The 23143-nt window shown below is 46.0% G+C and overlaps 1 protein-coding gene and 1 pseudogene across 2 annotated transcripts in view; one reads left to right on the forward strand and one right to left on the reverse strand.

Annotated features, from left to right (window-relative positions):
• Nucleotides 1-14291, reverse strand: part of LOC119770762 — a 99352-nt gene extending 85061 nt beyond the window's left edge. For both annotated transcript variants that reach the window (XM_038266237.1, XM_038266238.1), the window contains exons 1-2: nucleotides 14134-14291; nucleotides 13869-13957 (exon numbers count right to left, since the gene is read on the reverse strand). The gene's annotated coding sequence lies outside the window, so the exon portion shown is untranslated. The remainder of the gene's footprint in view (nucleotides 1-13868; nucleotides 13958-14133) is intronic.
• LOC119769153 overlaps nucleotides 1-18077 on the forward strand; it is a 65980-nt pseudogene extending 47903 nt beyond the window's left edge.
• Nucleotides 18078-23143: the final 5066 nt, after the last annotated feature.

Below are 23143 nucleotides of genomic sequence, written 5' to 3' on the forward strand. Positions count from 1 at the left end.
ATTTCCGAAACGGTTTCTTTTCCAGCGAAAGTTTTCGCTGGTTTGATACACATCCTTCCGACAGCCGTCATAAATGTTTGTTATTGTGCACGTTCGGAAGCGATTTGTGGCAATCGAATTGCTTTAGGGGTTTTTTCAAAACAAAAAAGCATGAAAAAGTTCTGCATCAAGTGTTCAGCATTAAAATACATACTCAACAGGTGAGGGTTCTTTTCAATGAAAAGAAGCACGTTTCCATAAAGTTCTCGCAGCAGAAAAATACGGTGCAGTGAAGCTGGAGATGTATTTGTACTGCTGCATAGATGAGTGCACAAATTGTCGCAGGTGGCAGCCAAGGATCTGACACGCATGCAGTTTCCTGAAGTCCCCGCCAGAGGTGCTGTCAATATTGTTTACGCGTGGTTTTTGAAAAGGTCGTATGAAATAAATACATAAATTTTGTTCCCAAACTATTTTTGCCAGTTTTTTTGCGAGATAATTTCAATTCTAACGTAAATTTTTCCACATTTTACATTTATTAGATCAATAAAACAAAGTTCTACTTGACGATACTATATACAACCAAACTCACTAAACTAAACTTAAAATCTTCAGTTACCTTGAAATAAAATTAAATAAGTTTGATTCTTCTTCACCGTTGTTTTAAAACGAATTGAATACTTAAATGTCAGTCAAAAAAAAAAAAACTTTAAACTAGCGGTCACTGAACACCACAGTGCTGATATGCCAACATTAGTTGCTTGACGGAATTAAATGCTGTACCCCTACTTGTCCCTCTAGATTAAATATAAAAACGTTACTTAATCCACCTTTAGGTGGTTGGTGCCTTCCTCACATTCATGAAGTCAATACATTCAGTAAAAATAGCAACATTCCCTTAACATGTTTAACAAATCAACTTTATTACTAATTTACTTAATTCTTAATTCTTTTAGTAAAATTATTCAGTTAAATTATCAAAATTTTGGTATTTTTATGTTCAATTAAAATTTAGTTAAGTTTAGTTAAAATTTCTTAACAAATGGTGTCCTGTTTTGATGTTGTAAAAAACATGATGTTGCTTATTTATATTTTTGAACTTCTGATATTTTTGTATTTTTTTTATTTTTGTTGATTTTTTAATCTATGTATTTTTATATTTTTCATTGCAGTCGAGAATATTAATATTATAGTTGTTTAGTGTTTTTGTTAAATTGTATATTCGTAGCTGTGATTTTTTGTATTTTGTATCTTTCAATGTATTTATATAATTGGGAATTTCTACATCATTAAAACAATATTTAGTATTGATGGAAACTTTATGTCGTAAAAGAAATACTGAAGGAACGAAACACAGTATAGAATCGGTAAAAAAATGTTTTGGGGGGACATTCAAATAAAATTTAAAAAAAATTTACATTGAACTTTGAGTAGTAAAATAAAAGCTACTTTCCTGCAGATGAAGCAGAACAAAAAGGGTGCAAGAAGTCTCTCTCGGAAGAAGAAATGGGACAAAATGCGGAACACTCTAGCAAATCAACGCTGGTCAGTTGAGGTTCCCGCTGACGGTACTCTTGCCGAAGCGACCTCGGCCGGACCCGGCGGCGTGACGTCCCTGAAGTTGTGAGTGGTTGCATCTGTTGCCTCGAGTTGGTCAGCTCAGTCGCGGTTGATACGACGGGGAACAATTAGTTGGCCATCGACGGCTGCGGTGGCGGCGCAGAGAACTGTTTCCCTCCGGCGGCCGTTTGGCTCAGCGCCGACAAACTGCGCTGGATGTTGGGGCAGGCGGACGGGATAAACTGCTGCACGGCCGGGTTGGCGGCGACCGGTTCAACGGCCTACTCGTACAACATCTTGCGGAGCAGCTCGTTCTGCATGATGCTCTGGGTGTGAATCTACAGCTCTTGCGGGGTCGGAATGTGCGACTGGTGTTGCTTTGTGCTGCTGGTTCTGGGCCAGGAGTTAGTTGCCTGCTCGATTTCGCACGGAAAGGGGATCGATCGCCAAACCAGCGACCGAATTTTGCTGGGTTGGTTTTGCTGATATCAGCGAAATTTTTCTCTAAACCAGCGAAATTTTTCTCTAAACCAGCGAAATTTTTCGCTGAAAAAGGTGGCTGCGCGAAATCAAATCCAGCAACTTGGTTTCGCTGGTTTGTTATTTCCGAAACGGTTTCTTTTCCAGCGAAAGTTTTCGCTGGTTTGATACACATCCTTCCGACAGCCGTCATAAATGTTTGTTATTGTGCACGTTCGGAAGCGATTTGTGGCAATCGAATTGCTTTAGGGTTTTCAAAACAAAAAGCATGAAAAAGTTCTGCATCAAGTGTTCAGCATTAAAATACATACTCAACAGGTGAGGGTTCTTTTCAATGAAAAGAAGCACGTTTCCATAAAGTTCTCGCAGCAGAAAAATACGGTGCAGTGAAGCTGGAGATGTATTTGTACTGCTGCATAGATGAGTGCACAAATTGTCGCAGGTGGCAGCCAAGGATCTGACACGCATGCAGTTTCCTGAAGTCCCCGCCAGAGGTGCTGTCAATATTGTTTACGCGTGGTTTTGAAAAGGTCGTATGAAATAAATACATAAATTTTGTTCCCAAACTATTTTTGCCAGTTTTTTTGCGAGATAATTTCAATTCTAACGTAAATTTTTCCACATTTTACATTTATTAGATCAATAAAACAAAGTTCTACTTGACGATACTATATACAACCAAACTCACTAAACTAAACTTAAAATCTTCAGTTACCTTGAAATAAAATTAAATAAGTTTGATTCTTCTTCACCGTTGTTTTAAAACGAATTGAATACTTAAATGTCAGTCAAAAAAAAAAACTTTAAACTAGCGGTCACTGAACACCACAGTGCTGATATGCCAACATTAGTTGCTTGACGGAATTAAATGCTGTACCCCTACTTGTCCCTTGAGATTAAATATAAAAACGTTACTTAATCCACCTTTAGGTGGTTGGTGCCTTCCTCACATTCATGAAGTCAATACATTCAGTAAAAATAGCAACATTCCCTTAACATGTTTAACAAATCAACTTTATTACTAATTTCTTTTGATAGGGTTCGCAGACCATTAATTTTTCTGGCTCATCGGCAAAAAAAACCTATCCAACGATAGTTCGCATGGAAGATTCAGACAATATTTTTATCACAATATCTGAAATCCGACCTCTAAAATGTGTATAAATAACACTTAAGTGCTAATAACTTTTGAAAGGGTTGTCAGATCCTCGATGTATTAGGCTCATTTGAAAGGTCGTTCGATTGTCTAACTAACGACAGGTCGCATAATGGACCCGGACATCATTTTTACTAAAATATCTGAGATCCGTGGGTCTCGTGGCGCAGGGGTAGCGGCTTCGGCTGCCGATCCCGATGATGCTATGAGACGCGGGTTCGATTCCCGCCTTATCCACTGAGCTTCTATCGGATGGTGAAGTAAAACGTCGGTCCCGGTTTCTCCTGTCTCGTCAGAGGCGCTGGAGCAGAAATCCCACGTTAGAGGAAGGCCATGCCCCGGGGGGCGTAGTGCCAATAGTTTCGTTTTTTTTTTCATCTGAGATCCGGCCTCCAAAAAGTGTATAAATAACACTTAAGTGCCAATAACTTTTGATAGGGTTGTCAGATCCTTGATGTTTTAGGCTCATTTGAAAGGTCTTTTGATTATCTAACTAACGACAGGTCGCATGATGGACCCGGGCATCATTTTTACTGAAATATCTGAGATCCGGCCTCCGAAAAGTGTATAAATAACAGTTAAGTGCCAATAACTTTTGATAGGGTTGTCAGATCCTTGATGTTTTAGGCTCATTTGAAAGGTTTTTCGATTATCTAACTAACGATGGGTCGCATGATGGACCCGGACATCATTTTTACTGAAATATCTGAGATCCGGCCTCCAAAAAGTGTATAAATAACACTTAAGTGCCAATAACTTTTGATAGGGTTGTCAGATCCTTGATGTTTTAGACTCATTTGAAAGGTCTTTCGATTATTTAACTAACGACAGGTCACATGATGGACCCGGACATCATTTTTACTGAAATATTTGAGATCCGGCCTCCAAAAAGTGTATGAATAACAGTTAAGTGCTAATAACTTTTGATAGGGTTGTCAGATCCTTGATATTTTAGGCTCATTTGAAAGGTCTTTTGATTATCTAACTAACGACAGGTCGCATGATGGACCCGGACATCATTTTTACTAAAATATCTGAGATCCGGCCTCCGAAAAGTGTATAAATAACACTTAAGTGCCAATAACTTTTGATAGGGTTGTCAGATCCTTGATGTTTTAGGCTCATTTGAAAGGTCTTTCGATTATCTAACTAACGATGGGTCGCATGATGGACCCGGACATCATTTTTACTGAAATATCTGAGATCCGGCCTCCAAAAAGTGTATGAATAACAGTTAAGTGCTAATAACTTTTGATAGGGTTGTCAGATCCTTGATGTTTTAGGCTCATTTGAAAGGTCTTTTGATTATCTAACTAACGACAGGTCGCATGATGGACCCGGGCATCATTTTTACTGAAATATCTGAGATCCGGCCTCCGAAAAGTGTATAAATAACAGTTAAGTGCCAATAACTTTTGATAGGGTTGTCAGATCCTTGATGTTTTAGGCTCATTTGAAAGGTTTTTCGATTATCTAACTAACGATGGGTTGCATGATGGGCCCGGACATCATTATCATTGAAATATCTGAGATCTGGCCTCCAAAAAGTGTATAAATAACACTTAAGTGCTAATAACTTTTGATAGGGTTGTCAGATCTTCAATGTTTTGGGCACATTGGAAAGGTCTTTTTAATACATTTCTGAAAATGTATAACATGATAGGGTTTCTTGCAAAAACCACCCTTTTTACAATCTTCCGGACATACGCCAAAATCGTTTTTTTAGCATAACTTTTGAAGTACTTTACTAAACTTCATAATTTTCAATAGGGACTTATGGGACCCCAAGACAAATCGAATGAGACCAAAACGGTCCAAATCGGTTAAGCCAGTGCTGAGATAATCGAGTGCATATTTTTTGGTGCACAGACCCACATCCCTACACACACACACACACACACACACACACACACACAGACATTTGCTCAGAACATGATTCTGAGTCGATAGGTATACGTGAAGGTTGGTCTACAAGGTCGAATTAAGAAGTTCATTTTCTGAGTGATTTTATAGCCTTTCCTCAGTAAGGTGAGGAAGGCAAAAAGATTTTTATTTTTGTTATTTATGTTCGATGCGCATACGACATTTTCAAAAGCAACGCGCCAAAAATTTGGTTCGATCTTGGTTCGATTTTGACTTCACTCGCTTTATATGTGGATGACAGAGCCGTGGTGGCAGCAAGAATCGTAGGCGAGGTACTTGACCATGGCCGCGGAACAGTTTGTGCTGTGGCAAGTAAGTACAACCTGGTTTATTTTGGCATAGGCTTCTGCCGCCAAAACAAAAAAACAAACGTCGGTGATAAAAAACGCTGATCCAGTGCAAAAAAACACTGGTCCAGTGGAAACATTCACTGAACCAGCGGATTTTTTGCCGGAACCAGTAGAATAATCTCCTGGTTGATTTTGGTACGAGCTGCTGCCGTGGAAAAAAAAACCCGGACGTCAGCGATAGAAAACGCTGATCCAGCGTGAAGGAACACCAGTTCAGTGAAAAAATCCGCTGGACCAGCGAATTGTTTCCCAAAACCAGCACAATAATCTACTGGTTGATTTTGGTACGAGCTGCTGCCGCCGGAAAAAAACCCGGACGTCAGCGATAGAAAACGCTGATCCAGCGTAAAAGAACACTGGTCAGTGAAGAAATCCGCTGGATAAGCAAATTGTTTCCCAAAACCAGTACAATAATCTCCTGGTTGATTTTGGTGCCCTGCCGCTTTTTCCAAACCAGCGAGAAAATTTTCTGATTCTAGCAAAACTGATACCCCAAACAGCGACATTTTTCACCAAACCAGTGTTTTTCACTGGTTTGGTAGAATTTCATCGGTTTCCAAACCAGCGAAAAAATTGGCGATTCTAGGTAATTTTGTGCAGGCTGAGAAATTAGCGACATTTTTCGCTAGTTTTAGCGAACTTTATCGCGATTTGGCGATGGATCCCCTTTCCGTGCGGGCCCTCCGGTTCCTCCTCGATGACCGTGTCCTGGAGGCGGTAGTAGTGATGGTGGAATGAAAATGAAAGATAAAAACTTACCTTTAATCTGCCGACCAAAACACACCGGAACAACTTTTTTTTTCTAGCCAACTGAAAAGTTCAAACGAAAAAAAAATGACAGTTCGCGCGTTACGAAAAAAGAGAGAGTGTGCGTTTTGGCATGCACGAAGTTTATTGGTGTGCGTGTGCAAATATAAAATCAACATTTTCGCGGATTGAGTCTTGGATAGAGGGTCTGAACTGGCACTGGGGATGCCCGATTTTCGCCCGCAGCCCCCCTAAAGTTAGAGTGGGTAGCCGATTCCAGATCCCAGTCAACTCAATCGGAATTCTGAAACGGAATCAATTCGAATCGTTTACGTATTCCGTTTCAAACGCAACAACCGGTACGTACACGGAATCGGTTGTTGCGTTTGAAACGGAATACGTACGATTAACCGGTTTTCGGAGCCGCGCTCGTCGTAAACACATGTCGCGCTGAATAGGCCGGTGACGGACAGCCAAACTTTTAGTTTCGCTTGGGATGAATCTGAGCCTCGCCGGACATCGATGTTGGCACCATGACAGGCAATACTCGGTTCTGGGCCGTCGCTTTGTCAGTCAATGCCGGACTAGTTGATCGACGCGTTGCTGAGTCCACACAAGATCCAGCGACACCACCGTGACTCATCGCCACTGTACTCGACGCCGGGATGATACTTGCGGGATTCTATTGTCTTCGTCTTAGCCGCCGTCGATCGTATCGTATGATTTCGTCGACTGGAACATGGCCGCTTGGTCCAGGACAGACTCGGTGTCTAGCTCGTCAACTGCTACCGAGGTCGTTGTCGCACCGAGGTTAGGGAGCTTGGCAGGCATTCGAATGGCTGCGATTCTTGCTGGAAGATGTTATGACTCGATCGGAGAAGCTTCTCAACGATCGTCGGCAGCTGGATCGCCGACATGGTGCTGGTCGAGTTCCGTCGAATCGGTGTCCACTGCTGAAGCAGGTAGATCTTGCTCATCGCCTCCCCCGGGATGTTCTCAATCGCAATCCTGTATAGCTGTGTTACGATGCACGACACCACCTGGCATTACTGACTTGGCCGTGGGTCCGCTGGTCTTTAGTCCCCAGCTACTGCAGCCGCCATGCTCTACACCGTTCTAGCAGGATTCTGGCAGAACCAGCTCGTGACTGGGCCGCCGACTGTCGAAACCAACGTTGTCTTCTTGTCCGATCGCCCATTGATTGTGCGCTTTGTCCCAGACAAATCAATCCGAATTCTGAAACGGAATCTAATTAGAATCGTATACAAATTCCGTTTCAGAATTCGGATTGATTTGACTGGGATGTTATGTGACACAAAACTGGAGGGAATTGACAGTTCAACTTTTCGTATCGTCCTGTCGATTCCATAAATAAATGCACTGTTTTACATTCGTTCTAGTTCCGGCATACTTTTTCTTCTCTTCGATATGTTAACCGCTGGCACTCCTTGGTGAAGCTATCATACATACCATACATACCAATCAGCTTAGAACACCATACGCGGTGCCCGTGCTGTATCAAGAAGGTTGTTCCATGTTGCTCGGTTCTGGGCTGCAGCTCGCCAGTCTCCTAGGTTGCAGATCTTTCTTAGGTCCGCCTCGATCTGATTTCCCCATCGTGCACGCTGTGCTCCTGCTCGTCGGCCTGTGCCGCCATCCGGTCGCGCGCGGTCAAAGAGCATCCTGACAGGATGGTCTTCGTCCATCCTCGCGACATGGCCGGCCCACCTGAGCCTCCCGATTCTCGCCAGTGTGACGATGGTCGGTTCTCCCAGCAGCGCGTGCAGTTCGTGGTTCATGCGCCTTCGCCACTCGTTCTGAGCTGTACGTACTCCACCGTAGATCGTTCGCAGCACCTTCCGTTCGAAAACTCCAAGGGCTCGTTCGTCCTCTTGCCGCAGCGTCCAGGTCTCATGGCCATAGAGGGCAACCGGTCTAATCAGTGTCTTGTACAGGGTCAGCTTCGTGGCGCGTTGCACTCGATCAGATGTCAAGGTTTTCCGTAATCCAAAGTAGGCGCGATTCGCGGAGTGGATACGAGTCCGGATCTCTAAGCTGGTGTCGTTGTCGGCCGTTACCAGCGATCCCAAGTACACGAATTCGCTCACCTCCTCCAGCACATCGCCATCCACAGCTAAAGGGGTGAGTCTTGGGGGGTCAACGTCCTTTGAGCCCCTCCCTTTCATGTACTTTGTTTTCGTCGTATTCATGGCCAATCCAATTCGTCTTGCTTGCGTCTTTAAGGCGGTGTAAACCCTTTTCACCGTCTCTAGGTCTCTTGCTATAATGTCAATGTCGTCCGCATAAGCAAGAAGTTGGACTGTCCTGTTGCAAATCGTGCCTCTCGTGTCTATACCCGCTCTTCGCACAACTCCCTCAAGTCCGATGTTAAACAGCGCATTGGATAAGCCGTCACCTTGTCGTAACCCTTGGTGCGATTGGAAGGGTCCGCTAGCTCCTGCCACTCGCACGTGACACATCACACGATCCAAGGTAGCCTTGATCAGCCGAGTCAGTTTGTCCGGAAATCCGTTCTCGTGCATGATCTGCCATAGCTGTTCGCGGTCGACTGTATCGTACGCTGCCTTGAAATCGATGAAGATGTGATGTGTGGGCACGTTGTACTCACGGCATTTCTCGAGGCTCTGCCGGAGCGAGAAAATTTGGTCCGTGGTGGCCCGAGCGCCGGTAAACCCCGCTTGATAGGGGCCCACGAACCTCCGTGCGTACGGTATCAGCAGACGGCAGAGGATCTGGGAGAGGATTTTATAGGCCGCGTTGATAAGCGTGATGCCGCGGTAGTTGCCGCAGTCCAGCTTATCGCCCTTTTTGTAGATGGGACACACGACACCATCCATCCATTCTTCTGGTAGTTTCTCCTCCCTCCAGATCTTAGAAATCACCAAGTGGATCGCCCTCGCCAACTGCGCTCCTCCATATTTGAAGAGCTCACCGGGTAACCGATCTTTACCGGCGGCCCTGTTGTTCTTCAGCTGCCTAATCTCCTTCTTCACCGTCTCCAGATCAGGTGCCGGGAACTGTTGGTCAGCAGCGGGCGGTCCAAGTTGGGCTTCAAAGCCGTCTCCATGCGCTACATCGTCGTTGAGGTGCTCGTTGAAGAACTGCTGCCACCTGTTCAACACCTCGCCTTTGTCCATAAGAAGGTTTCCCTCGGCGTCCCGACAAGTGTTGGCTTGCGGCGCATAGCCTTTGCGGGACCGGTTAACCTTCTCGTAGAACTTTCGCGTCTCGTTCTGCCGGAACAGCTGCTCCATTTCGGCGCGATCGCGATCTTCCAGCTGGCGCTTCTTGAGCTTGAAGACCGTTCTCTGCTGTTTCAGCGCTTGTTTGTATCTGGCCACGTTCTCATCAGTTGCGGCTCTCAGCTTCACCGCATAAGCTGCTTTCTTCTCGTCAAGTAGCCGCTGGCACTCCTCGTCGAACCAGCGCTGCTTTCCAACTCGGACCGTACTACCTAGCGCGGCTTCAGCGGCACTGCCGATGGCCGAGCATATTCTGCTCCATCCATCGTTGAGCGAGGCAGCGCCGAGTTCCTCCTCCGTTGGCAGGCTCGCTTCCAGCTGCTGCACGTAGTGCTGAGCCGCAGCCGTGTCCTGCAGCCGCTCGGTGTTGAACGGCGGTGGGAGCCGGCTCCGTCGTCGGTGGTACGTCGTCGACAGTTTTGAGTGCATGCTTGCACCCACCAGGTAGTGGTCCGAGTGGATGTCCGCACCGCGGTACGTGCGGATGTTCCGTATGTCCGAGAAGAATCGGCCGTCGATGAGGACGTGGTCGATTTGTGTTTTTGTTCGTTGGTTAGGCGATGTCCAGGTGACTTTGTGGATGTCTTTCCGAGGAAGAATGTGCTCCGTACCACCATACCGCGGGAGGCTGCGAAGTTGATGCACCGCTGGCCGTTGTCGTTGGTGACGGTGTGCAGGCTGTTCGGCCCGATCACCGGCTTGTACATCTCCTCCCTTCCTATGCGGGCGTTCATATCTCCGATGACGATCTTGACGTCCCTCTGCGGGCAGCTGTCGAACTTCTGCTCCAGCTTCGCGTAGAACGCTTCCTTCTCGGCATCGGATGATTCCTCGTGTGGGCAATGTACGTTGAAGATGTGATAGTTGAAGAAACGGCCTTTAATCCTCAACCTACACATCCGGTCGTCGATCGGCTCCCAATCTATCACACGACTCCGCATCTTGCCCAACACTATGAAGCCGGTTCCTAGCTTGTTTTCGGCTCCGCCGCTCTGGTACATGGTGAGCTCCAAAGCATCATCCTCCCACATCTTCGCTCCCTTCCAGCACATCTCCTGCAGTGCTACAACATCGAAGTTGCGGGGTTTGAGCTCGTTCAACAGAGCGTACTCATACCCATCGAAACGTAGCGATCTGCAGTTCCATGTTCCGAGTTTCCAATCGGTGTCCTTTTCGTGCCTAGGTCTATGCCGTTTGTTCCGGATCCTTATTCCTTCTTGATTGTTCGTAATACTTGAATTTTCGGTATGCAGCCAGATTGGGGCTGCGATACCTAGTCTCGGGGTGGGGCTGCCACCTTGAAGCTACCGAGACCCAGCTCCGGTTTTCTCTCGACACCGTAACGGGGGCCTTTCTCACGAGGCCTAACGGCATAGCTACACCCTCCGAAGAGGATGGAGCCCCCCTTCCCTGTCAGCATACTACCAGAGTTCCCACCGGGGTTGGTTACCCGATCTCTCCAATGGTTACTAGTATCCCGGCTAGCGCCGCGGGGAGGCCAGGGTATCGGAGTTACTGGACAAGAGGCTAAAGGACCGCTTGGTGGGTCTATTTTATTCCTGCGGTACTCGAAGTACCTATGGTACGCCATGTCCAGTCGTTCGCTAACCTGGTGAAGCTATCTCTCCAAGTCAAATCAATCAGAATTCTGAAACGGAATCTAATTAGAATCGCAATTCGCAATTTCGCAATTTCCAGTGTAAGAACGGGCCTTGACCAATCTTATGCACCAGGTTCCCGACGAACACGCACTGCCCTTACACCTACATCTCACCCTTGCTCTGAGTCAGTACAAGCAGCACGCTAGAACACGCTTTGAGTGTTCGTGCCAGGCATGCACACCTTCTTTTCCGGTTACGCATTTTAACTCGGCCGGGGGTGGTACATTACGTAGGGTTTGATGTAAGTATAAGCGCCTAACCATTTTAGTGTGCCTATCAACTTTCTTTAAAGCAAAAACTGTTTTATTTTTAGTTTGAATTCAAAAACTAGTTGTTATTTTACTGTGTATTGTTTTCTCCTGAAATCTTCCCTATTGTTGAGTCGTGTTTATATGTTGCTATTTCTTTTGTCGCGGTGTTTTGTTACAATTTTTGGTCCTAAGCATTTTAGAAAAGTTTTTCAAAAGTACAATAGTAATATTTGTGTTAATCCTTTAATCATTCCATAAATTGAGCAAGGGCTCGAACCTCACTTGCTTAAGAAAAAGGTGAAGTTTCAAAACAACAGACAGTAAAAGAGAATTGTTTTCATAAAAATCAAGAATCAATAGTAAGAGAATGGTGAGTGTATTTAAAAGAATAAAAATGAGAAGCTAGATGTATTAGATGTAAAATTAGACAATAGTTAATAAATAGAGATACAAAACAAGCTTAGATTATAGTAATGATAATTTATAGGACAGATAAAGAATTATTCAAATAAATAAATTCGCAATAAAATCAAAAAAAGATTAGGCAAATGATAAATAGACATGATATTACTAGTACATTAAGGAAAAGCATATTTTTAAGGAAAAAAAACAAAACAAAGTTTGTTACAGCAGTATCAATTGGTAAAAAAGAGTGGAAAAGTTTTGAGAGATAAGAGAATCAAAAGTTAGTAAAATAAAAATCAAATGATGGATATTAAATAGAAGAATCAGTGAAGAAGTGAGAATCAGTAGAGCAAAATAAAAAAAAAGGAGATAGGTGGTAGCTGAGAATGAAGAGAAGAGAAACCCCGTTGTGCGATGTTTCAGGTACATCCACAGCAGTTGACTCAACATACTGCGAATCAAAACAATACCGTCTACAATCACAAATTACTTCCCTTTCCCACATTGTCGCGCCCCTTTCTTTTAGTCGTCTTGACTCTGACCCGCGGTGGTCAAAGGTTTACGATCTGTTTCCACAGGCCACCAGCTAGGTCATCATGAAAACCAAGCCAACGTGGAGGTAAGAAAATAGGACACTCGCAAGGAACCAGAGCTATACTGTTCTGATCAAGATAATTCGGATGATCTAACAGAACTACGGATGTAGTTAGTTGCGCTCCTTCCAGGATGTTCCTTACGTGGACGTCAACCGAAGAGCACGCAACAAGGTCAGTGCCATTGCATGCTCTTAGGTATCAATCCTTGGCCTGCAGGAATCTAATTAGAATCGTATACAAATTCCGTTTCAAACGCAACAACCGGTTCCGTGTTCGTACCGGTTGTTGCGTTTGAAACGGAATTTGTATACTAATTAGATTCCGTTTCAGAATTCGGATTGATTTGACTGGGCTACACTAGGACTGCGGTTTTCACGGCTACACTATCGCTAATTGGTTTATGTGTTTTTCCGTTGCCGAAAAATGGATTTAAAATTTGCAGTGTTAGATTTGCCCTCATCTCCCACTTGGTTTAATGGAATGTAAAAAATCATCTATGACTCCTTTCAAATTAAACAGCACTAAAAAACCTGAGGTAAAACAGAACTTTCCGCCGGTTTGGCTTGGTACTGTCAACGCAGACTAGACTCAAGTTGGTGCAGGCGGTGGTGATGCTGATCTTCTCCTACGGCGATATCATCTACACTCCGGGCCTGTCAGCTGCACTGAAAGGACAGCTGCATCGCTGCTTCAAGTCGGCCGTACGACGAGACACAACAGCGGCTGTTCGCGACAACATCCTGGGAGTGGATTTGCCGTCCAATCAACGCCTAAGGATCTGCTGCTTCATGCGGCAAGCGTACCACGGCAGCCTTCCCGAGTACATCCAGCAGCACGTGCAGCGAGGACAACTGGAACGAGCGCGCTGTTTCATCATCCCCAGACACACTACTTCCAGTGGGAAAAGTGTACTGGTGTACGGAGCCACTTGCTGGAACGGATTGCCGATCGAGGCAAAGACAAAACAACCCTATTTTCGTTTAAAAGCTGTGTTAAACAACTAGTTTAAGCCTTCCGCATCTAACTTGGAATTTTAGCTTTATTTGGAACCATTTGGTTGGTTTATTTATCTCCGTTTTCTATCTTAAAGTTACCTCCTTAACCTGATAAAAAGTTGTAAACTAACAGGCTCTCGTCACAAATAAACAATCAATTACAATTACAATTACAACATTAGTCATTTCATTGCTTTTATGTTTATATTCACAGTAAAAACAGTTTTTTTTATTGTTTAGAATACCTACATCCTAAAACCAATTTAGTTTATTTTTTCAATCCACGACGTCATCGAATTATACATTACTCAACATTTGCTCGCTTTAAGTAAAACTTCAAATTTATCGTCTTAAATCATGGCTTATGTTTGAATTATAATCTAACTTAATTTTTATTCAACTTATGGCCACGGCCAACATAAAATTTAAACAGATGTCCACGAACATTCACTTGTTATTGAATATTTTCTACTACCGCTGATAAAGTTTACGTAGCACTCACATATGTTATAAGTTCTCGAAGTTATTTCACTTTTCTAACACTTTACGCACAATGTATACGGGCAAATTGTTTACATTACTTTTTGACTCCTGAAAATAAGAACTTCATGATAAAATACACCATGACCAACCATGTTTGAAAAAAAAAAACATTTAGTGATCAACATCTCAATAGGGCAAAACATTTTTGTAATAATTGATTGAAATGTCTAACTCAAAGACAAGAGAGGCAAGGAGCACAACAGTGTTTGATTATTACAAATTACCCATTTAATAACTATTGCACTATTTTGTTTAATGAAACTTTCATTAATTAATGTTAAAAACACTTTTTTCAATGTTTAAAAATTTACACTGAAGATTAAAATTACGTCCAAAATGTGTCGATTTGACACATCGAAATGATCGAATGTGTACACCGCGGTATTTTGTCGATTCTACACTCAAAACTAAAGTTACCAGTTCAAAGGGTTGAAAGTATCCTTTAAAACGGTATTCGAGGATTACCCTTTGCAAAAGGGTACACTTTATCCTTTTAAGAGCATCTCCACCGGTTCACACATACCCAGATACGAGATTTTCTTGCAGAATTGGTTCTGTAAGAATCCTGCCCAATCACGGCGTTCTCACAGGATTCTTACAGAATTCTAGCAAAGCGAAATTATATTCTTACTAGAACTTTGCCATCATCCTGCCAGAACTTTGCAAGAATTCTCAAAGAATTCTAGCTCAAATGCAATAACCGGTTCTAGCAGGAGCCGGCGAAATCTACCGGTTCTGTTAGAATCCTGCTAGAATTTTGCTAGAACTATTCTGACAGGCCTCCTGCTCAACCCCCTGGCACCACTGTAAATGGCTAGAACGTTTGACAGTCACCAAAACCTCGAAGAGCCCACGTAGTAGTATTAGTGAAGAGCCCACGTTGTTTATCGTGGGCTCTTCACTAATACTACTGCGTGGGCTCTGTGAGTGTAGCAGTATTGGTGTTGTCTGTTTGTTTACACCAAATTTTCAAGAAACATCTCTTTTTGTGTGTGCAAATCTGTTACGAAAAAAGATGAGAACTGTTGCTGGACCGGGGACTGGCCAAGTCCCGCTGTTGATCCTTCAGAAAAACTCGCTGCAATCTCCGGCAGGGAGTAACCGACCAAGTGCAGAAACATCCTGGCCAACTCCCGCTGTCGACTCGCACAGGGAATCAAAGGAATCGCGTGCTTGTGTAGAATCCGACCTTTCGTGGACGTGTCCCGTGCCGTTATTTTTTCATGGAAATCATTTCAACATTATGAAATAATGCCTTTTTCTACCACGCGGTTTGTTTATTTTCAAATTTTGACAGCAAATGCGTTCTTCATCTTCTTTGTCGTCTTCATGTTCGCGTCGAACATTTAGGTTTCATAAACATGGCGGTCGTGACAGAGGGCTGCTCCTGCTAGAATTCTGTAAGAATTTTGCTAGAATGATGTGGGGCACCGTAATGGTGTTTGTGGATGAGCCATAATAATCCCGCCCGCCAGTAGTCTGACAGGCGGGCTAACAGTGACAGTGCTTGGCTGATCGGAGCTTACGTGCGCACAGAGTAAGCTCGGCCTCTTTTGGTGGTTGGACTTCAAACAGAGTGGACGTTGGTAAGCGTCCATTCCTCGCCTCAACGCCCGGGGCAATTCGTAGACGATCTGGCCAAACTCCACATTGGCGATCCTGCCAGGCCTACTAAAATTAGTAGTTCTGGAGGAAAACTATTTTTTGGAGGTCGTAGGAGTTGCCCCGAGTGTTGGCAGGCGTGAATTGTAACAGTTTGGACACGCTGGAACTGCCGCCTGGGAGCTTTGTTTACTTTTTTTCTGACGTGCTGGGACTGCCACCGAGGCTCTCGTTACTTTCTACACTTGGACTTCCGCCTTCGTGTTCCGGTGCACTGAGGAATCCGCCGAGGTAGGTGATTCGGTCTTTGAAGTAGTGGTTCGCGTACAACAGTGGCTCGCGGCGATTGGGTAGTGTTTTCTTTTTTCCCAGCGGCCTAAGTCAGCCGTCATGAATTTTGTTTTGTATAGTAAGGACGCGCTGGGACTGCCGTCAAAGTGTTTGTTTATTTCCGGTGCGCTGTGACAGCCGCCGTGGTTTTGTAAGGACGCGCTGGGACTGCCGTCAAAATGTTTGTTTATTTCCGGCGCGCTGTGACTGCCGTCGAGGTTTAATATGGACGCGCTGGGACTGCCGTCAAAATGTTTGTTTGTTTCCGGCGCGCTGTGACAGCCGTCGAGGTTAAGTATGGACGCGCTGGGACTGCCGTCAAAATGTCTGTTTGTTTCCGGCGCGCTGTGACAGCCATCGAGGTTTTATAAGGACGCGCTGGAACTGCCGTCAAAGTTTTTGTTTACTTCTGGCGCGCTGTGACAGCCGTCGAGGTTTAATATGGCCGCGCTGGGACTGCCGTCAAAAATGTTTGTTTGTTTCCGGAGCGCTGTGACAGCCGTCGAGGTTTTGTAAGGACGCGCTGGGACTGCCGTCAAAGTTTTTGTTTACTTCCGGCGCGCTTTGACAGCCGTCGAGGTTTTGTGAGGACGCGCTGTGACAGCCGTCGAGGTTTTGTGAGGACGCGCTGTGACAGCCGTCGAGGTTTTATAAGGACGCGCTGGGACTGCCGTCAAAGTTTTTGTTTACTTCCGGCGCGCTGTGACAGCCGTCGAGGTTTAATATGGACGCGCTTGGACTGCCGTCAAAATGTTTGTTTGTTTCCGGTGCGCTGTGACAGCCGTCGAGGTTAAGTATGGACGCGCTGGGACTGCCGTCAAAATGTTAGTTTATTTCCGGCGCGCTGTGACAGTCGCCGTGGTTTTGTAAGGACGCGCTGGGGCTGCCGTCAAAGTTTTTGTTTACTTCCGGCGCGCTGTGACAGCCGTAGAGTATAAGCGACGACACGACAAGCCACTCGCTTCCAAAAAGTGGGCACCAAATCGGCTTACCCCTCCGTTTCCTTTGGAACTGGAAACGTCAAAACGAAAAATTTGAAAAAAATGATTGACTTTGGCAACCCTTCTGATTTTGACGTTTAGAAATGTCATTTCGAAATGTCAGATGTTTGAAATGATTGAAAAATCTTGGAATGCGGAATCACGCGGATCACACCGTTCTTCCGTGTTCTCGTCGCCGATTCCTCACAAGCTGGCCAGCGAGCACAACCACCACTGGGAACCGCGAATCTCGATTAGGCTGTATGATGGTGATCGCGACAAACGAACAGAGAAGAAATTATCTAACGGGTTGTGAAAATGATACAGAGGTGGGTGAGAGGTCTAGCGGAAGTTGGCCTTCCGGACCGTACAACGAGATTAGAAGTGACTTGCTTACAGTACGACGTCCGTTCCGACGGAAAGGCTGCTTGCGCCGAACGGCGAGGATCGACAAGTTCAGGCCAAGGAAGCCGGAGTCACGCTGAACAAGGTCCTGACGACGCACCACCATTGGGACCACGCCAGAGGCAATGCTGTTCTGTAGAAGCTCTACCAGGCGGATCCCTCGTTTACAAGCTGTCTATCTACGGTGGTAACGACGAGCGCATGGGCCAGTTGCATCTCCACACCGTGCTACTACATCGAGACCCCGGAAGATAAGGTCATCTTCATCGGGGACACGCTCTTCCTGACCGGTAGTGGTCGCTTTTTCGAAGGAACCACTCAGCAGATGTACGACCAAGTGTACCACACGTTGATCACGAAGCTTTCCGCCCTGCCCGATTATATTAAGGCGTATCGTGGCCACGAGTAGGCGCTGAACAACCTGCGCTTTGAAAGTAACGTCGAGTCGGACAACGTGGACGTGGACATTACGAAGCTGCTGGGTATCACGAAGGAGGTGGATTTGGAGGAACAGCGAGCGATGGTGCCGGTCACGATTGGGCAGGAGAAGTGTACGAATGTTTTCTTAAGGGTTACGAGGCTGTTGTGCAGACATTTGTGGGTAAAAGTACCCCGTTGGGGATGATGCAGGCACTGCGAGCGGCGAAGGATGTTTTAGGGAGGGCGTTTTAAGGGTCAAAATGTTGTAGGGGAATGTGGGGCTTGGCAACCATATGTGCCAAGAGGGACAAAAACTCGTGGGACCATATGCTATAAGATTCTTTTTCAGCAATTTTCAACCCTGCAGTCGGATGACTTAGAAATTAAAAAAATATATCCAAATTCTTCTGTTTGCAAGGATGTTAGATCAACCGCGCGTGCTGGGGGGAGGGAGTGGGAACTGATATCAGCTATGAGCTTGTGAGGCAAGTGGCGCCCAGCTTAACCAATGACGGATTAAACCAATCGACCGGCTCCTAACTCCAGCGGCAACCGCTTGTTCTTGGGTTCGCTGCGGGCGTGGAATGGATCATCAGTCGACGATGTACTTCATCGACTTGGCACGCTGACCACGCAGCTTACCGGGCACGACTCGGCGTATAGCTCAACGGTGCCAGGGCGAAACCGAATCTCTTCTGGACGACGGCGGTCCAAATTGTGGGAATGCACTTTCCATTAGCTGCTCCGGGTAGTCCAGTGGTGGGTCCTGGTGAGCCTTCGACATTTTTGGGCCAACATTGTGCTGTTTTGACCGGGGATTGGAAGAACCGGAGTGCAAACTGCGTTGATGCCTGTGTTTGCATGGTTGGTATAGGTTTAAGGTGTACCGTCATCTGGGGCGAATCGGGACTACAGTCTGAATAGGGACAGCAGTGTTAAGAGCATTTTATGGTTTTAAATTCGAAATGGATGTACACATTTTGTTGGTCTGTTCTAACCGAAACCAACCAAAAAAATCAAAATATTGTGCTCCTGCAAGGTTAAACTGCTGTCCCGATTCGCCCCAGTTGACGGTACTGGATTTTGGCCCAGTCTGACTTGGCAGTTACCGAACAGTAGCATCTTTCGTTGCTTTTTAGTTTTGGCCCCAACGCATGAATGCTTGCCCCGCTGGGGGTTCCTCACAAACCCCTGGACTATTCGACGGGAACGGGTTTGAGAGAGGGTGGTGGTCCATACCGTCTGGAGGAGGTTAGGACTTGTGGTGCGCTGCCGAAACCGGCATCTGATATTCAGTGGAGGCACTGCGGGGCACCTAGGCAGTAACAGTATACGAAGTTCAAGGAATGATCCTAGGTCGTCGGAACTATCGATTAATGCACACGTTCATATCAACATCCTCACAGATTTTGCATCGGTCGAGTTGTCGTCGTGTTGATCATGGGAAACGGTTCAACTTAGGTGCCTTTATCCTCCCTCGTCATAACAATCAAACGTTGGCTGCAACCGGCTTTTCCGGCGTCTAGACTACGGGTGAGACTCACGCTAGAACATGAGACCTAAGAAAAAAAAAAAATCAGTTCAGCGTGCTCCTATGCGTCAGCGAATCTCAAATCATGCCACCACCCATCTTCCTCCTAATGTTCGATTGATTCGACTCGAGCCCGGCGAAAGTTCACGCTGCAATCCGTTATTAACGCCCCCGACAACGCGGATGCTGCTGTATCCGTCTTACCATTAAGCCTACCCCGTTCTTCAAAACCTCAATAAAACCCAAAAACATCGACACGTCATACAATCGCCGAAATCCACGCACTCTATGCCTCCCTTTTCGGCAGAATTTCTGTTCCGGGAATACCGCAGAATTTGCCAACGAACCTCTCTCTGGCACCGCCGGTTTCGGCAGCGTATCACGGGCCTGCCCTTGTCGGATGGTTGGAGCTGTAATTATTGAATCGCTGACCAGCTTTACAAAGATTTCGTAAAGTTCCGGCTTCCGAGGTGGAGCACTCCCTGGCTCAGTAGCGTTGCGAAGACTGGCACTCGCCACTGTGCGGGCCCGGAGCGGCTAGTGGAAAACTCGGTCCAGCAGTTTGATCAGATGACTCTTGGTTCCGGCTGAATGGGTCATCGTGATGGCCAGAAAAGGTTCCCGATCTTTGAAAATTTCTTTAATGTTTACGGACAAAATGAAGCCAAACACAAACAAATTAGCAAAAGTAAATATTTACATCCAAGCAGTGTTGCGAATAAAGTTGATTTTGCGGAAAAACCAAGGGGTCTCTCAATTTACCGTGACTTTGACCATTCACGGTCATTTCACGGAATTCACGGTGGAACTAGCGGTGGAACCACTTTTGACTAAGGCTTTTGCAGCGAGTGTCTTGTCGTGTCGTCGGTATAAGTATGGACGCGCTGGGACTGCCGTCAAAAATGTTTGTTTGTTTCCGGCGCGCTGTGACAGCCGTCGAGGTTAAGTATGGACGCGCTGGGACTGCCGTCAAAATGTTTGTTTAGTTCCGGCGCGCTGTGACAGCCGCCGAGGTTTTGTAAGGACGCACTGGGACTGCCGTCTAAATGTTTGTTTATTTCCGGCGCTGTGATAGGCACCGAGGTTTTTTTAGGACGAGCAGATACTGTCGCGGCAGGCTTGGCCGAATGGCTACTCTGGCCGCTTTGTAAGCGGATGATCATGGGTTCGATTCCTATCTGCTCCAACCTTCCAGGAAAAACGTTTGTTTGTTTATTTCTCAACAGGCACTTATTGCCCAAATGAACTTAAAAACTAAGACTAATGGTACGTTCGTTTGATGGCTAGTTCCACACTGAGTGCCGCACTCAGAGCTGTCAAAGTGTTTTTTGAAGAAACTCGCGCTAGTTCCGCACGAGTTTCGTCGCCATCTTGTGGTACGTTCGTTTGAACAGCCAGTGTGGCACTGAGTGCCGCACTCGTCGGTGCCAGTTTTGGTTCAAACGAACATTCTTTTTCAGCGTGCATGGAACTCGCATGAAACTGAAAAAATATCGAGTGCGGCACTAGAGTTTCAGTTCCAAGATGGCGGCGAAACTCGTGCGGAACTAGCGCGAGTTTCTTCAAAGAAACACTTTGACAGCTCTGAGTGCGGCACTCAGTGCCGAACTAGCCATCAAACGAACGTACCATTGGAACTGAAACTCTAGTGCCGCACTCGATATTTTGTCAGTTTCATGCGAGTTCCACGCGCACTGACAAATGACGTTCGATTGAACCAAAACTGGCACCGACAAGTGCGGCACTCAGTGCCGCACCGGCTCTCCAAACGAACGTACCATAAAACTAGAACATTCGTCTTAACACTGATAAAAACTTGGACTTTAACACATCGCGGGACAAACTGACGTCAAAAACAGAGGACACTTTATTGAAGGCTCGCTTCAGTCCGACGATGGCTCCGTTGGCGCTGTAATTGGTACGGCGGAAAGGGATCTGCATGATTGGCGTGTGGCGTAGCTGGCGGGCAGGTGCAGTTAGGGTGATCTTTTCTCTAAGAGAGGGGCAATCGATCCTGTCGGTCAGAACGTCCGAAACTGTCAACGCACGGGCCAGGTCACGACGCAGCTGGAGAGTGTCGAGATGCATGAGCTGGCAGCGGTCTTCGTATGGCGACAGCTGCTGGGGATTTCTCCAGGGCAGCAGTCTCAGGGCGTATCGCGAGGGGGCGTCACTTCCGCGCTAACCGAGCGATAGAGCTTCTTTTCAAACCTTAGCAGCGTTCACTTTCACCTTTCCGCTTTATTTTGCTTTAAATCGCGTTAACCGCGATAACTCGCTTTTTGGTTCACCTTTTGTTGCGTTCACGCATCACACTGCTCGATTTTTTTGACAGCGAGAACTGTCAAAAGCAAATGACAGTTCTCTTTGTCAAATGATTCGAGCAGTTTGTTTTGCTTTATTTTTAAGAAAAGTTTGAGGGGGAGATCATCCGTCGGAACCGTTTTGTAGTTCCTGTGCCTGCTTGGGTCCCGTTCCAGTGATTTGAGGCGGTTCCACTACCGGTTATTGAGCCTTTCGTCAGTCTCCCGGTGGAGAAAAGCCTTCTCAGGTTGAGAAAATTGCATGACTTGAAGGCGCGAACCGGCCCCCGAAGGATACGCTTGAAATCGACCTTCCAAAGTGCCGATTTCCTGACCGGAAGCCATCGGAACGCTAGGCAACACAACACAGAGGTTGACGAGCAGGACGATTCCGCGTAAAGGAGGTTCCCGTTAATCCAGATACTATTGCGGCTGCGACTGAACAATTATGCGCCATTGTGGAGGCGATGATGACGAAGAACTCTCAACAGGTGAATAATTTTGCGGAAAAGAAAGCCGCGGACATTCCGCCAACAAGGGCAACACGCCGTCGTGCAAGAAGAAATATCGATTGTGGTCGATGCAATGTCGCAAGATTCAATTCAAGAGTGACTCAAGCAACACCCATGTCTACAACTTTACGCCGGGCGACCATCCTAGTCAGTACGACGCAAGCACTAGCAGCAACTACCAGAACCGCTTCCCGGACTGCCAGCGCAAGGCGTAGTGAAACATGAAGTGCCCCTCCTATCTCGCGAAGGCGAATGCAACCCAAGTCTGTGCCAGGTAGGAGAATCTTCATAAAGCATGCAGACGAACGAGTTCATCTCGGAATATAGCGACAGGATCATCTCGCAGGTTGTGGCCCAAGGCTGTATATCATAGGTACTCGCGATCTTCCTTTGCATTAGTGTGAGTGCATGACTCCGTGCCACTAAAACCAAAACAATAACAAACGAACAATGGACCGTGCCAGGAAAACCAAAACATAAACAATGTCAGTGTCAGTGGAGTGAGAGAGTCAGAGATAACGATTTTGACAACCGCACTACTACACACTCAATCGCGAGTACCTTAGGTAGAAAGCCATGGTTGTGGCCTTCCTCCGCGGCAAGGTGGTCATTAATTGAGCAGCTCAAGGTTGTCGACAAAAAGTTGAGGTTCTCAAACAAACAAATCTGTAATCATTTATTTAACAAATTTTGATAAATTGTAGTGTGATGCGTTTGCTTTTAGAAATAAATCTTCCGTTGAAAAAATCCAAACTGTTTAAAAAATCTTTTTCATAATTTTATTAATTTTTTGTACATCTGAGGAGACAGCGAGCCAGATTGTGGTCGATGCGGTTCAGGAGCAGCTGGATCGGGAGAGCTCGTCCCCGCAAGTCGATATTCTGCGGCAGCTAGATTTTTTCCGCAGAAGCTTCATTACATAAGCTGTACATGTCACGGGTGCACCACCTTCTTGCGCATCAGGTTGATGGTCTCTTCGATGGGTTCAAACGTGGTCTCGGGACTAGGGAACGTCCAGTCTGGAGTGTCCACCCTTGTTGAACACAGCCACTTCCACATCCAGCACTTCACCGTTGATCTTTAAAAAGAGGTATTTTGTTGGTATCCTTGTACAGGTTGGGGTTGCTAATTTGGTTCAGATGAAACAGCAG

Source organism: Culex quinquefasciatus, chromosome 3, assembly GCF_015732765.1.
Source record: "Culex quinquefasciatus strain JHB chromosome 3, VPISU_Cqui_1.0_pri_paternal, whole genome shotgun sequence".
NCBI lineage: Eukaryota > Metazoa > Arthropoda > Insecta > Diptera > Culicidae > Culex > Culex quinquefasciatus.